We start from the raw sequence: 16,279 nt of genomic DNA, 5'->3' as shown, positions 1-16,279 counted from the left end.
CTCTAAATGGTCAAGGGTCCAGGCTAGGTTAAAGTGCCTTACAGGTCTTTGGGGTCTGAAGGGTGTTCGTCATCTTTAATGGTCTTCAGCATATTTGGGGACTTTAATGGTCTTTAGAGTCCTATGGTTCTTTTGGGTTCTCGAGGTCTTTCAGGTTTTAAAGGGTCTTTAAGGCTCTTTTCGGTCTTCGGGGTATTTTGAGTTCTGTGTCGTTTGGGTCTTTCTGCTCTTGCGGGATTTAAAGTATCTTCACAGGTCAAAGCAGTCAAAAGGGTCGAAAGGGATATTCCAACAGTATGCGATTAATAGAGGTTTGTAATTAATAGTACTTAATAGAAAATTAATATGTAATTAACAGGATGCAACCGACATTCAAACAGTGCGTAATGAATAGGTAGATACAGTCACATGGAAAAGTAAGTACACCCCATGTAAAGTTTTGACTTTTTCAACATATTTCAACATACAGCTATTTGATCTTCATTTCAACAATATTGATAGATAAAGGTGATATAATATAACAAATATCATGAAACATTTACATTTTGTAGTCCATTGTATAATTTAAATAAACAGAAATGCAAATTTTGCATGTGGAAAAAGTAAGTACACCCATGAAATGTTTTTAAAATCTTTTTAACATATGTGGACATATCAATATTTGATCTTCATTTAAACAGTATCTACAAATAAAGGTGATCTAATTGAACAAAAAACAATGAAAAATTGACTTTGCAATAATTGATTCAACAAAAAATTGTTGCACAGCATGCACAATTGCATGCACAGCTCGTTTCAAATCCAACCCCCCCCCCCCCCACAACATATCGATGGGATTTAGATCCGGGCTTTGACTTGGCCATTCAAGAACCCTCCATTTCTTTCTATTCAGCCATTCCTTGGTGGATTTACTGGTATGTTTAGGGTCATTGTCATGTTGCAAGGTCCACCTTCGGTTGAGCTTCAACTTTCCGACAGATGGCCTCACATTATCCTCAAGCACCCTCTGGTACAATGAAGAATTCATAGTGGATTCTATGATGGTGAGCTGCCCAGGCCCTGATGCAGCAAAGCTGCCCCAAACCATAATATTTCCACCACCATGCTTTACAGTTGGTATCAGGTGTGAGTTGGGAGGCACAGGGACTTGTATACAATGAAAGAGAATATAAAATATAAGAGTGAAGCCTAACCCAATTATTGGGCCAAAAATAAATACCAGGTCTCTCACAATGGGGAATTGGAGTGAAGTCGATGGCACGCCACCCCAAATCCCCATGCTTCCCACCTAAATCAAACTTGGAAGATGGTAAATAGGTTCAACAAGGAATGACCGAATGTCAAATTTAGTCCCCACCCTCTGGAGAATTAACTGGGTGGCCAAATCCAAAAATTCGTTACATCATACATACTTCCCCCAATGTTAATTTCATATGCAAAGTTTCATTAAAAAATGTGTAAAAATGTGCCTGTAATTGCATTTTTTGGCATTTCACCTTTTGACCCCACCTCAAGAGGTTGGGCCAAAAATAATACTACTCTCACACCTCCGTGCCATGTGGTGGTCATAACTACTAAGTTTGGTGAATTTCTGCACAACCGTTTAGGAGGTGATAGCATGACAGACAGACAGACAGACTGAGCCGATTACAATATCCCCCCGTTTTTTGTTTTGTTTTGTTTTGTATTTTGTTTCCAAAAGAGTGGGAATGATTACCTCCACCATCAAAGGCGAAATGTTTTCACCCCTGTCTGTCTGTTTGTAAGCAGGATAGCTCAAAAGGTTGTTGACAGATTCGGACGAGATTCGGTGGATAGTTGGGGTCGGTAGATGAGGACCAATTGATTCGATTTTGGTGACTATCCAAATCCGGATTAGAGAATTTTTTTTCACGTGATTCTTCATCATGGAGAGATGGGGGCAAAAAACGATGTATGGCACAAAATTCCAAACGGTTATGGATGGATTTGGACCAAGAACAAGCCGATTTGATTTTGGCTAAGGTACTTGTGCAGATCCGGCCTGTCGGTGTGATACCAAACGTAGACTGTTCAGGCTGGCGGAGGTATCCGTTCTACCTAATGCCGTTGTTGTTGTGATAAGGAAAAAGCAGTTTGATTGTTTAAAGGTTTCACCTGATTGAAAGAATGCTTTAAAATATGTTCTGTTGGTTGCGTCTCGTTTAGGGTTGCTTCGGGGTAGAGGAGGGTGGGTGAAGGGGAGGGGGAGGGACGTCCCCAAACATCTTGCCAAAACAAATGTCGCATATTGTGGTGTTTTGTATGAACAGACAGTGTTTCCATGATCTGGTCAGGTTTTACGTTTATTTATTTATTTATTTTTGGTGTTTTGACAGGCTTGCTGAGTCGTCGTGTCATTCTTGAACACAGCTGGTGGAGACTGGTTGCTTCTCCTGTGTGCAGGTATTTTGAGGAAAGATGGAAGGGATGTGCATGCTGGTGGATTTGCAATGCATTACAGTCTCTAATTTTGCCAATTGTGATTGGTTGCCTTGTATTTGCAGTAATACTTTGAACGTGTGTGTAACCAGTTGCTGTTTGTCATGTTCCACGAAGTTTTATTTTGGTACAAATCATAGAGATGCCACTACTAAGTTTTATTTTCGCTCTTGTATGATAAATCGTATGTATGATCTATTCCTAACTGATTTGTCCTGAAGGATCACTGATGTTTTGTCCGTGTTGTCGAATACAAATGTTTCCAGTTTTTCAGCTGACTTGTTTTTGACACAAGATCACTTGACACAAGATCTTTCCAGTTTCATTACGCTGCACTCGCAAAGCGAAAAGTGGGGTTAAGCGATTGGTTACATACGTATGTCGTAGGTATGTGTCTGCATTTTCAAAATACATTTTCTCAGCAGCCGTTGGTCCGATTGTCGCAAAATTTTAACCATAGTGGGTGTCTACTCATGTGAAAAAACCCGACCCCCCCAAAAAAACCTAAACTCTCCTCTATATCTACGAAACCGCTCCATGTGAAAAAATGAAACGTGCCTCATTGTAAAGAACTCCGCATGGAGAATAAGTGTTGGAATTGGTGGTGGACGTTATTGGTGTCTTCATTATGATGTCACAATTGGACAATTACAATGCTTCGTCCAATCAGTTTGAAATTTATTGAACGTGATCCACGCAACAATTATATTGGAGAATGTAAATTTATGACCATCGGTCACGTGGCCTGGCAGCCATATTGGATCAAAGAAATAAAAAAAACCTTTTTAAAAAGTTGGCTCGCACCAAGTCAACTGCGTGGGGAAAGTATTCTATGAATACCATCTAGTTTTAAAGTTGCGATATCAGTGTGAATAATGTCTTGATTATAAGTCTTGTTCTTTAACGGCCTCAATTATTCCCACATTCTTGTGGGGTTGGCCGGGGGAGTTTTTGCCCAAGTCTTTCACAGACTGGCTTTCCACGCCTGAAATTCAGGGCAGGAATTTGGAATTTGTTCATTGTGCTGGCTGGCTCGCCGAGGTTTTTTTTTTTTTTTTTTGTACACAGAATTGAGGCTCGTGTAAGAGTTAATATGTGGGTAACGTTCACCAACGAATGCTGGCAGACAGGACACCCATTTAATATCCGTCCAAGGGAAGGGTTACTGACTGATGATGGTGATTAACTGACGGAAACACCTGGGACCTGTTGGAAGGAGCAATCTGAACACTTCTATTTTGTCATAAGCAGTTTGAAAGACAAATGGAGCAATTTCAATGAGGTCGATGGATGTTATACTGTAACTGAAAAATTGCACCCGTCCGAAGGAAGCGATACAGTATGTGTGCAATCCATGCAAGTTACAGGAATTCCAGATGCTGAGAACTTTAAAATCCTTTGGAATTACCCTCTAAAACACATTAAAATACCATTTCGAACCCTTCAGAATTTCCCTTTAGATATCCTTAGAATTACCCTTAAGAAACCTCTAGAATTATACTTTAGAATCGTTTAGAATTAAACACTGTGTGTTAGAAAGATTCCTTTTCATTTTTGATGGACGGATGGAAGGACGGACTTAGCCAAATATTGAAGCGGCTTCATCAGTTAAAAATAGAGTTGACGTGTCTTGAACTATTGTGAGTTGTCACAAAACCCGAAGGTTATTAGTCCCCTACCGGTGTACACCGGAGGGGACTATAGGTTTGCACTCCGTCTGTCCGTCTGTCCGTCCGTCACGCAAAGATCAGTTTTCCGGACTTTTTTCTCAACTCTTAATGCTAATGATTTCAAACTTGGTACAAGGTTTCCTAATGATAAGTTACAGATCAAGTTCGAACTTCACGACGTTTCGATCATTTTTGACAAAGTTATGGCACTTTGTTTATTCTCGAGTTCTCCTCAAGCCGCACCGCACGCCCTCAGCCTCGTCTCGCGAACGTCAAAAGCGTGACACAGCGCGCGCTTTCGGGAGGGGCGGAGCCAAGCCGAGCAACATATATGTATACACATCGATCATTGATCGTGAACCGGAAAATATAATAAATTACTGATATTTCGCGACTCGAAAGGTTCTTTATCAACAACTTATTTTGTCGTGCTTCTGCTCACCTGTCTGCAAGGTGTATAAATCGAAGTCCCGAGTGCGAATCACAGGTGAGCCCGTCCTGAGGTAATTAGCGATTGGTAATGATTCAGAACCTTTGGGTAAATAACCCTTGGTAATTTCCCCAACAGTTTTCCGGACGACAGACTGCCGGTAGGGGACATGTATTGCAGCGCAATACTCAGAATGCTTGTTTAATCTATGGACCTACCCTGGGAGGGTGGGTGCACTCTAAACGTTTTTTTTTTTTTCAAAGTAAAACAAGCGGTTCATGCAGCATAGGTGATTGGTTACACCTGAGCTAATTACCCTCGCCAGAGGAGAGGGTATTGCATTTGAGTCCGTTTGTTTGTTTTTCTGTTTGTCTGTTTGTCCGCACAGAATAAATATGATTTAATCTGCAACCGTTGGTCCGATCGACAGGAAATTTTCACCATCGTGCAACTCCACCTGCAGAATGTTTTAATGTTAATTATGACATAGGTCACGTGGTTCGGCCGCCATCTTGGAAAAACCGAAAAACTTTGCACCTCCTTTGAGATCTTGGAGACGGTGGCAGCGATTCTCGAAGCTCCACACGGTCTCCACGTTTTCAAAGTTAAGTCTGTTCACAATTGTATTTTGTCGAAACTGTATTTATCTTTCGGTGTGTGAAGTTATAGTGTGCACCTTGGAAGTTTCTCGGTGTTTATCTTTCATAAATTAATCGTCTGTTTGCCGCGTCGTGAGCAAGGCCTTTGCCGCGTCGCGAGCGATTTGAAATCGAAGTTAAGTAATTGTTCCCATTTGTATTTTCGTTATAACTGTATTTATTTTATGGTGTATGTACATATATTGTGTCCCGACGAAGATTTTCGGTGCAAATCTTTCATACCTGTATTGAAAATCGTGTTAATTCGTGTCGTGTCTTGAGGCCTTGTACAGTGTACAATGTACAACCTTGAGGCTTTGTTTTTCTCTCAGCGGTCCGTCGTTTGTGATCCAATAACTTTCGTTCTCTGTTTTCCCAGTCTTTTCACCCCATAGCCCTACTTCCTTGTGTAAATCTCAACTCAAAAAAAACAAAAACATTTCCTTCTCTGTTCTCATTCGTTTATTCATTCTTATTCGTTCGTTCGTTCTTCGACCACGTGTTTCTCCCCCATTTCCCCAGATAGTTTTCACTGTTATTAACCTTCAATGTTTACACTTTCCCCTCACGTTATGTATTCCGTCATATATTATAACACCTTTTTCTTCTTCTTCTTTAAAAGGCTGCTTTCGACTTGCTCACCAAATCTATTCATCCCAAAAAAAAATTCTATCTCCTATAGTGCCTTTTTTCTACATTCCCTAAACTCTCCTGCACTCAATCCTCCATCCAGCGTCCTTAAACGTATTTTTAACTCGAAGGTCACAAGAAACTCATTTTGCAATAAATGTTCGTTTCCCATTAATCGTACACTTTCTAAAATCAAATCTCACCCCTCCCCTCCAAATCTTCCCCATAACCCCTCCCCTCCAAATCTTCCCCATCACCCCTCCCCTCCAAATCTTCCCCATCACCCATCCCTTTCAAATCTTCCCCCTTTCCCCTCCCCTCCTAATCCTCCCCATCACCCATCCCTTTCAAATCTCCCCCCTTGCCCCCTCCCTCCTAAACTACCCCCTCACCCCTCCCCTCAAAGACTCCCCCTCGCCCCTCCCCTCCTAGACTCCTCCCTCACCCCTCCCCTCCAAATCTCCCCCATATCCCATCCCTTTCAAATCCCTCCCCTTGTCCCTTCCCTCCCAAACTCCCCCCTCGCCCCTCCCCTTCAAATCTCCCCACCCTCATTTCTTCTCAATTTCCCCCTCTCACTCCCCCTCCTCAAAGCGTCCTCCCCGCTTCTTCCCCCTTCCAACTCTCACCTCCATCTCCCCCAACCTTCTGCCTCGCTCTTCCCCCTCCTCAAATAACACCTCATTGTGCCTCACCCAATCACCATCAAACCTTTTGTCCGCCCCATCCTTCCCTTTCTCCGAGCTATTCTGAAATCTCTGACACACCTTCAACAGCTCTCCCGACCTCTTCCACCTCTTCCACATCTTACCCTACCCCTCCTCCCCCCTGTTCTGTATCCGATGCTCCCCCTTCCTCTTCATTAACGGTATGGACCTCAAACATCCGGGGCCTTCGTTCAAACTTAACTGACCTCTCCATACAGGTTGCTTCTGTCAAACCAGACGTGATCTGCTTAACAGAAACTTTCCTCCTTCATGATGTCTCTGATTCCTTAGTATCTCTCACGGGTTACTCCCTCCTCCGGTATGATAGACCTGAGCCTCGTCCTGGAGGTGGGGTTGCTATCTTTATCAAAAACTCTCTTCCTCACTCGCCCTGCACTGCACTCTCTCCAACTCACCCCCAGGAATACCGCTGGCTACGGCTTCCCCTTCGCTCCCACCTCTTGTTCATATGTGTGTTGTACCGTCCACCAAACAGTGATGACTCCATCTACATCTCGCTGTCTGATAATATGGACCAACTTCTATCTACTCATCTTCTAGCCCTGGTGTTGGGCTGGCGGCTAGGGTGCCAGCTTAGGATCCTAGGATCCTGGGTTCGAATCCCAGTCGATCGCTGAATTAACGCCAGGGGGGTTGACTCAGCCTGTCATCCTTCCGAGGTCGGCTAATTGAGTACCAGTTCACTGGTAATTCCCTGTTTGTCATTAAAGGCGGCAAAAAGGGTTGGCGTCAGGAAGGGCATCCGGCCGTAAAACATTGCTTCAAAAAGGGGACCAAAAAACAACAACAACCACGGTTCCCGAAAAAGGCCAACCCCTGCTTTGCGGGGAAAAATGGCCTCTAAAGGTGGGTTTTTTTTTTCTTTTTTTCTATCGACTCATCCCAACTCGCTCTTCCTCATATGTGGTGATTTCAACTGTCTAAATGCCAGTTGGCTGGGTGTGGGTACCTCTCTCACCAGCCATGGCTCCTCGGCAAAGGACTTCTGCGACTCACTGGGACTGACACAATCTGTCAATTTCCCGACCCGAATCTCAGTCAACGGAGCATCTTCTCTTCTGGACTTGGTTATGACTAACTTCCCTGAAAATGTCTGCTGCTCTTCTTCTGCTCCAATCGGATCATCTGATCATGTCCTTGTTAAAGTGGACATCTCTCTGACCATCCTCAGGGAGCCTGCTCAGCGTCGACGAGTCTGGCATTTCACAGGCCAACTGGCACGGTCTTCAAGCAGCCATAAATCATCTGGACTGGTCTCCCATCTCTACCACCTCTGACATCAACTCATCCTGGGAATTCTTCCAAAGTAAATTGCTCTCTCTCATGCACAGATTTATCCCATCTCGTCTTCAGTTGTCATACCCTTCCTCCCGTCCATGGTACATGGAATCTTGTGGTGAGGCTGTTGCCCAGAAACAACTTGCCTTCGTCTCCTGGAAAGCAAATCCAACTGAAGGAAATCTCATTTCCTTTCACAAAGCCCGAAACAAGTGTGTGTCCACCCTCAGGAGAGCCAGGAAACAACATCTCTCCGTTCTCAAGACCGAACTCTCTTATCTGTCTCCCTCTTCAAAATCCTGGTGGCGTCTGGTCAAATCCGTTTCTGGTGTTTGTTCCCCCTCCATCCCCTCCATCCCCTCCCTTACCTCAAACGGCTACACAGCTGACTCCGCACGTGAAAAAGCTGAATGCCTCAACTCTGTGTTTGCCTCTAAATCTTGTGTCCCAAACCCATCCCTCTCTGTACCCACCATACCCAGTCGTACCCAGCTGCTCCTGGACTCCGTGTCCTTTCCTCCTGACAAGGTGGAAAAGTTTCGGTCAACCCTCGACTCTGATTCTGCAACTGGACCCGATGGCATCAGCCCACGGGTCCTAAAATCCTGCTCTGCCGCTCTATCTCACCCTCTCTCTGTTCTCTTCACCCTCTCTTTTGCTCAAGGTCAACTGCGATCTGCTTGGAAATCAGCCAACATCACCGCTTTGCACAAAAAGGTGCAAAAACAGATCCTAGCAACTACAGACCAATCAGCCTTCTCCCAATTATCAGCAAAGTCATGGAATCCATCATTGCTTTGGATATGAAATCTTTCCTCTTCTCCAATGGCTTGATCTCTGATCATCAATTTGGTTTCAGACCAGGTCACTCTACTCTGGACATGCTGCTTCTGCTGTCTCAACAATGGATGGAGGTCCTCAATGCCAAACAGGAAATTAGCGCTGTCTCCCTCGACATATCACGTGCCTTCGATACGGTCTGGCACCCCGCTCTGCTCACCAAACTCTCCTCCTTTGGTATCCATGGAAATCTCCACGCATGGCTGGCGGACTTCCTCTCTAGTCGTCGTCAACGTGTGGCCCTGAATGGGTTTCTCTCATCTCCTCTTCCTGTTCAGGCTGGAGTTCCCCAAGGCAGTGTTCTGGGCCCTGTGCTTTTTCTGGTCTTCATCAATGATCTCTCTGACTCTCTTGAAAATCCTCTCTATCTCTTTGCTGATGACTCCACTCTCTGCCGCTCCAATTCCTCTTCCCTCAGATCGGCAACCTGCAGCCTCCTCACTCTCTGAAGACTTGGACAAAAAGCACAGACTGGTCAAACAAGTGGAACATGTCTTTCAATCCTGACAAATCTCACACTCTTACTATGTCTCTCCAAAAAGATCGACTGGACAACCCTCCCATCTACTTTCTCAACAATCCTCTCCAAGAAGTTCTGTCGCTCAAGCTTTTGGGTCTCACTATCTGCCATGATATTTCTTGGGAAAACCACATTTCCAAGCTGGCCTCCAAAGCCAGTCGCCGACTGGGCATCCTCCGTTGTGCGAAGTCCTTCCTCGGCACACCTGAGCTCCTCACCACATACAAGGCTTTCATGCTTACACACTGCCTGGGATTTTCCTGGGAGTGATGAAGCGCAATAAATATTGAAGACCATATGTTAAGGTTTTAGTGATTTGTTGTTGTCAACACAAATGTAACTAGAATGGCACTTGGTAGAGCGCATACCTCCGCCAGGCTGAACAGTTTGTTTTGTATCCCAATGATAGGCCGGATCTGGATTCGGACTTGAACCAAAATCTCCTGGGCTTGTTCTTGTCACCGAACCAACTCCTCCACCAAGTTTAGTCGTAACTCGGCCATAACTTTCGGAGACATCATGCTCTGTATCGGTTTTATCCCTATCACTCGATGGTGAAGAATCACTTGATAAATTAAAGAATTTTCATATCAGAATCAACATTCAGATCTTCACCAAAGGCAAATCTATTTGTCCTTGTCACACACACAACTGGTCCACCAAGTTTCGTCAAAATCCGTCCTGACTTGGGAGCGTTAAAGTGGTGCCCGGAACCATCTTGCACGCTCCGTGTCAGGATTGCTGGCCTTATTTACTGTCTCACTCAAACTGCAGCTAACAGGCTAGCTTCAATCTCTCTTTCTCGCAAACAAACGCCATACACTTTTCATCATACACTTTTCTTTTTTATTTGAGGCCTGGCCTCGATGAGGGCTATATAGTCCGTGCCTGGAGCCACCAACATAAAAAAAACAGCAACAACAACAAAAAAAACTTTCAGAAAAAATATACATAGCTTTTTGCATGATTTCTCAATGGTGAAGAATCACTTAAAATCAAATAAATCTCGTATCCGAATCCATATTCAGATCTTCACCAAAGTCAAATCTATTTGTCCTCGTCACACACACACAACTGGTCCACCAAGTTTCGTCCAAATCCGTTCTGACTTGGGAGCATTAAAGTGGTGCCCGGAACCATCTTGCATGCTCCGTGTCAGGATTGTTGTCCTTATTTACTGTCTCACTCAAACTGCAGCTAACAGGCTAGCTTCAATCTCTTTCTCGCAAACAAATGCCATACACTTTTCATCACACACTTTTCTTTTTTTATTTAAGGCCTGGCCTCGATGAGGGCTATATAGTCCGTGCCTGGAGCCACCAACATAAAAAAACAGCAACAAAAAAAAATAACTTTCAAAAAAAAAAATATAGCTTTTCCCATGATTTCTCAATGGTAAAGAATCACTTGAAATTAAATAATTCTCGTATCCGAATCAATACTCAGATCTTCACCAAAATCGAATCAATTCGACCTTGTCACACACCCAACCTCTCCACCAAGTTTCGTTCAAATCCGTCCATAACGTTTTGAAATATTGTGCTATGTATTGCTTTTAGCCCTTTCACTCAATGGTGAAGCATCACTTTATGTTTAAATATTTCTCGTATCGGAATTCATATTCAGATCATCACCAAAGTCGAATCTATTTGTCCTTGTCACCCACACAACTGGTCCACCAAATTTCGTCCAAATCTGTCCATAACATTTTGAGATATAGTGCTATGTATCGGTTTTAGCCTAATCTCTCAATGGTGAAGAATCACTTAAAAAGGTCTACTAGCCGGATCCGAATTTCGATCTTCACCGTTCTCCTGGCATCCGCCAAACCCAGATTCGTCTGCCGGACTGCCAGATGGTGAAACGTAATTCATCACTCCAGAGGACGCATTTCTACTGCTCCAGAGCCCAATGGCGGCGAGCTTTACACCACTCCAGCCAACGCTTGTCGTTGCGCATGGTGATCTTCGGCTTATGTGCGGCTGCTCAGCCATGGAAACCCATTTCATGAATCTCCCAACAAACAGTTGGTATGCTGACCTTGCTTCCAGAGGCAGTTTGGAACTCGGTAGTGAGTGTTGCAACCGAGGACACGATTTTTACGCGCTACGCGCTTCAGCACTCGGCGGTCTCGTTCTGTGAGCTTGTGTGGCCTACCACTTCGCGGCTGAGCTGTTGTTGCTCCTCGACGTTTCCACTTCACAATAACAGCACTTACAGTTGATCGGGGCAGCTCTAGCAGGGCAGAAATTTGACAAAATGACTTGTTGGAAAGGTGGCATCCTATGACCTTTGTGATTTGTGATTGCCACATTGAAAGTCACTGAGCTCTTCAGTACGGCCCATTCCACTGCCAATGTTTGTCTATGGAGATTGTATGGCTGTGTGCTTGATTAATATATACCTGTCAGCAATGGGTGTAGCTGAAACAGCCGAATCCACGAATTAGAAGGGGTGTCCTCATAATTTTGGTCATGTAGTGTATGGGTGGAGGTAATTATAGTATTTACACATGCGCCTGTTATCAGAAAGATTGCTTTACACAGGTTTATTATAGCACCTTAGTATTCAGACCTTGAGCGATTATGTTGCTTACACACTGCCTGGGATTTTCCTGGGAACAATCAAGTAATATGTATTGTGAAGATCATATGTCGAGGTCATTTGTATGCAAGCTAATAACCGAAACTGTGTATTCCCTTGGTAAGTTTCTCCTCTACTTCTAATGATCCATCTGTTGCTCTTTTAACTTGAATCTACCGCATCACGAAGATCGGCACGGTAAGATGCCTTCTGGAGCATTTCCAATGGGTTCAATCGCGTTAATCCAGGTTACCTCTGGAATGGACCATTTAGGGCGTATTTTGCCTTCGGTCCCCGTACACCACGTTTGCTAACCAGTCTCGCATCACCCTTATTGGAGTGACCCTGTGGGCCAATCTCTTCTTGCTGGGTGAAACGGGTAGAGCTGACCTTATTTTCACAGCACATTTTCTGTTTGTCCATCTGTTCTCTTAAATCTTGTGCTAGTAATTTTTACCCATAGTTTTGCTGATCGATTTAATGAAGAGACAACATGTTTTACTTCACAAACATTCTGTTTTATTGTCCCCCGTCGCACAGCGGAGTGAAAGCAGGACTATGGTTTTCCCCTCCATCCGTGTGTCTGTCCGTCCGTGCGTGCGTGCGTACGTGCGTGCGTGCGTAAGCGAAGGACCGCATTCAAATTTGGTGTGTGTGTGCAACCCACGTCAAAATCCAAGATGGCTGCCGCCATGTATGTCTGACGCCATGTATGTCTGAACCTTGTGAGCGGAATATCTTACTTTTGAAAAATAAGCGAAGTACCAACTTCTAATCTGGTGTGTGGGTGTATCTAGGCATACGGAAGAACGCTATTGAAAATTGGGTCGCCACGTCAAAATCCAAGATGGCCGCCACCATATATATGTCTGAATCTTGTGAGCGAAATATCTTGAAAAATAAACGAACTACTAACGTCTAATCTGGTGTGTGGGTGTATCTACGCATAAGGAAGAACGCTATTGAAAATTGCGTCGCCACGTCAAAATCCAAGATGGCCGCCTTGCGTCTTCCACTTTGTCAACTCGCATCACTTCACCGACGGGGGACCTAGGCGTAATGCTTGTTCATCCTTTGATTTTCCCAAGGTCATCTTCCATCTGTTTGCAATCGGCTAAAATCCACTTTATCAGCCGACTTTGCTGCTTATGTAATATATGGCGTGAGCAAGTCACTTCTGCTTCCCTGGGAAGCTGTGTTGGGTGTTTTGGTTTAAACCTCCGCTTAAAATGAGTGTAATGAACATCTTACTATAATTCACCAAATGTCCGTCCGTCTGTCTGTCTGTCTGTGTGTCTGTCTGTTCGAAGGTACCATAAAAACTGCTGAACCGATCGCAAAGATATTTTGGGTGGATAATCCTGGGATCTCCAGGAGTAAAATAGGCTATGTAGTTTTCCCAATTTCAGCTTTAGTCTCCAGCATTCTCAGGTTTGGACTCCCGCATAACATTCACGTTCGCATAACGTTCATTGTTCTCATTGTGTCGACGCACAAATGGCTGCACCCGGGAAAGCAACATGTCTCCATCAATCGCTGTCTCCATCGATCTTGCCAAGGCCGTAACACCTATGGGCTCAAAATCCTTTTAACTGTTGATTTGGTACAGTTACACGTATCGGGAATTTGGTACACGTATCGGGAGTACATACGACATAGCGATTGTGAACACGATTATCGATCACGATTCACGATCACGATCATAGTGTATCGATCATGATTTGAAACAAGATGGTATAATATTTACCGATATGAACAGTGATGTGGCTTTTATTGAAATTCTAAAGATACTGTTTAGATTTTGATGATTTGCGTGTGATATGATTCAACGGATGTTTATATGAATCGTTTAAAATATAAAAACCTTCAATTTCTGATATTTTTGCCATCGCCATATGCAGATTCGCCACGGTCCCACGATCGGTTTCCATTCGTGAACGTACCCGTTTGTTTGCGAACGGGTACGTTTTTCATGGAAGTCCTTCACGAACTTGCTGTCCATGTCTGACGTGCGACTGAAGGTGCTACAGGAATATGCAATTTATTGGTTTCAGGCTTTAGTATTCGCCGTATCTGCATTGCCTGTTTGCTGTTGGCCTCCCACCCGTGCGTAGCACGGGCATCTCTCTAGTTTTGAAAATTTCGAAGTATTCTAACTCGGATTTCAACATCATCATAATGCGTATTAATTATTATCAATGTTTTTAAAAGCTTTTTTTTTACAAGATGATAGTTTCTAATATCAGAGAACACCAAGTGGTGCTATACAATACATATTTGCATAGAGAGAAATGGGGTCTTCCCCCCCCCCCCTCCCTAAACCACCTTCCCTCCCTAAACCACCTTCCCTAGATATGCTACTCTGACAAACTTTACTTGGGTTACCCTGAGGCAAAATGCAAAAATTGGTTGGATTTGGTTCAGTAGTTTTTATAATTTTGAAGCATATATAAACAAATATACAAATTCACATTTCTAGTTTCGTTATCTTGAGAATGGAACATGGTCGGGGCACCAAATATGGGGTGGTTTATTATGGTGGGGGTTGGAGAAGTAGGTAGGGGGGGAATCTTTTTAATTGCTCGAGTGATTGCAATTGAACTTGCCACCCATAATGGGGGACAATGGGGAGTAAAATAGGGGGAAGTGGAGTGTGTTGGGGGGTAGTGGCGGGATGGTGGTGTGAAGGGCCACGGTTCTCTATAGATCGTGGTCGGGCTGTTCATGTCAGCCCCATGGGCCACATTGCTCCCAAACGTGGCTTGCATAATGCAGGCCCCATGTGATTTATGGTGAAAAAGACAAGTTATTTGCTTTTGGATTTTTTTTGTTTGTTTGTTTCAATTTCGTGGAGATTTGGAATATAGTGGAATCTCCAAGAGCTTGAGTGATCACCACCAAACTTGGTAGGGATAGTGTAGGTTCTATGAGGGATGAATGATGAAAAAGTGAAGTTTATTAGATTTCATTGATTTTGAGATTAAATTGGGGGAGGGGAGAGGGTTGAATGGGATATTCGGAATACGAAAAGGGTAATCTGTTTTTAACTGCATTAATTGATCGTTACCAAGCCTCATGGGGAGTAGATTAGGAGTCTGGGTGAGTGGAGGTTTTGTGAAGGGGCTAGAGGCTTAGTTGTGCTTGTTGTCTTCGGAGCAGCAGGGACATATCGCGTGGGCCTCCCTCGGTCTTGGAAATTGATTTTTCTTTTTGCCATTTTTTTGTTTTCCTTCCCCCCTTTCCTTTGCAGTCTAAAAATGCTTTCACCTTAGAACCGACTGGAACCTCTTTGTAGAGCAATAACCCTCTTTTTCTGCATATTTAAGCCAACAACATGACTGGCTGATCTTGTACAATGTAGTCAGTCATATATTGGACTTTAACAGCGAGCATGCTTCGCAAGAGAGAAGATTTCTGGTTTGGGATGGTTGAACGCGAGAGTCTGTAACAGGGTGGATGGAGGGAGAGGATGATACTGGCACACGTGGGTTGTTAGAGAATCCGTTTGCTTTGCCTTTGCTTTATCATCCTCTTATCATCACCCCCATCCCCTTTAGCACATGTTACGTCTGCCGTGTTTAAGCACATGCACATTATAACAGAAAAGTAGTCTTTCACCCTGTGTAATGTACAACTGCTGTTACAGTTTGCAATTTTGATAACATACTGACAAATTGAAATGAACTTGTATAAGGAATGTTGGTCTCGAATGTTTATGTTAGTTAAAGTTTATGAATTGAGGACTCATGCAGGATTGGATGAGATGAGATTTCAATGCGAGACCTTCAACATGGGGGTCAATGACTCAACACACCTATGGGTGTGCAGTGTTTCCCACACTTGGGAAAGTAAGGCAGTGTTTGTTGAATATAGAATTTGGTGTTTTTGCCAAGCACAGTGAGGTCTGAGTTGTGTTGCATAGTGCGTTGTCAAATGGTTGGGCCATTCATTCATGCAGCATGTCGTGAGCGACATAATAAAATGCCATTTGCATGTTCACATAAATTGGTCTGCCAGATATTTGTTTCTTGTACACATGATGGAGGCTTGTGGAAGAGCTAGAACAGAATGTAAGTGGGTAAAGACTAATATCACAGCAGAGTAGAAGTGAGAGAGATCTCGGGGATGGGGAATAAGGACATGCAGGGGTTAACAAGCTGAATGAAACATAGCAGAACGAGGAAGGGGAAAATGTGAATGAAACCGAAAAGGAACGAATAAAAAGAGGTGAGAATGAAAGGTGGTAAAAATCATAATAACCTGAAAAAGGGGAGTGCTCATGAATGGGGTATTCCCAGAAATGCACACAGACCTCATTGGCATTTTATTATCCACTTTTTATGCCTCCTCCACGCCGAAGTCGCGGGAGGCATTATGTTTTCGGGTTGACCTTTCGGCTGTCCGTCCGGTTGTCCTTTCAGCTGTCCGTCCATGCGTCCGTCTGTCCATGATAGGTTTTCGTTACCACAATGACAAAAAGTGGCTGAATGGATCTAAGTCAA

At 43.8% G+C, this 16,279-nt stretch overlaps 1 protein-coding gene across 5 annotated transcripts in view; it reads left to right on the top strand.

Annotated features, from left to right (window-relative positions):
• Positions 1 to 16,279, top strand: part of LOC137430240 (cAMP-regulated phosphoprotein 21) — a 247,709-nt gene that overhangs the window by 4,520 nt on the left and 226,910 nt on the right. For all 5 annotated transcript variants that reach the window (XM_068120950.2, XM_068120952.2, XM_068120951.2 and 2 more), the window contains exon 2: positions 2,358 to 2,424. The gene's annotated coding sequence lies outside the window, so the exon portion shown is untranslated. The remainder of the gene's footprint in view (positions 1 to 2,357; positions 2,425 to 16,279) is intronic.

The sequence above is a fragment of the Myxine glutinosa genome, chromosome 6 (genome assembly GCF_964187855.1).
Source record: "Myxine glutinosa chromosome 6, kmMyxGlut1.1, whole genome shotgun sequence".
In the NCBI taxonomy this organism is placed as follows: domain Eukaryota; kingdom Metazoa; phylum Chordata; class Myxini; order Myxiniformes; family Myxinidae; genus Myxine; species Myxine glutinosa.
This window is presented reverse-complemented; position numbering and strand designations above follow the sequence as displayed.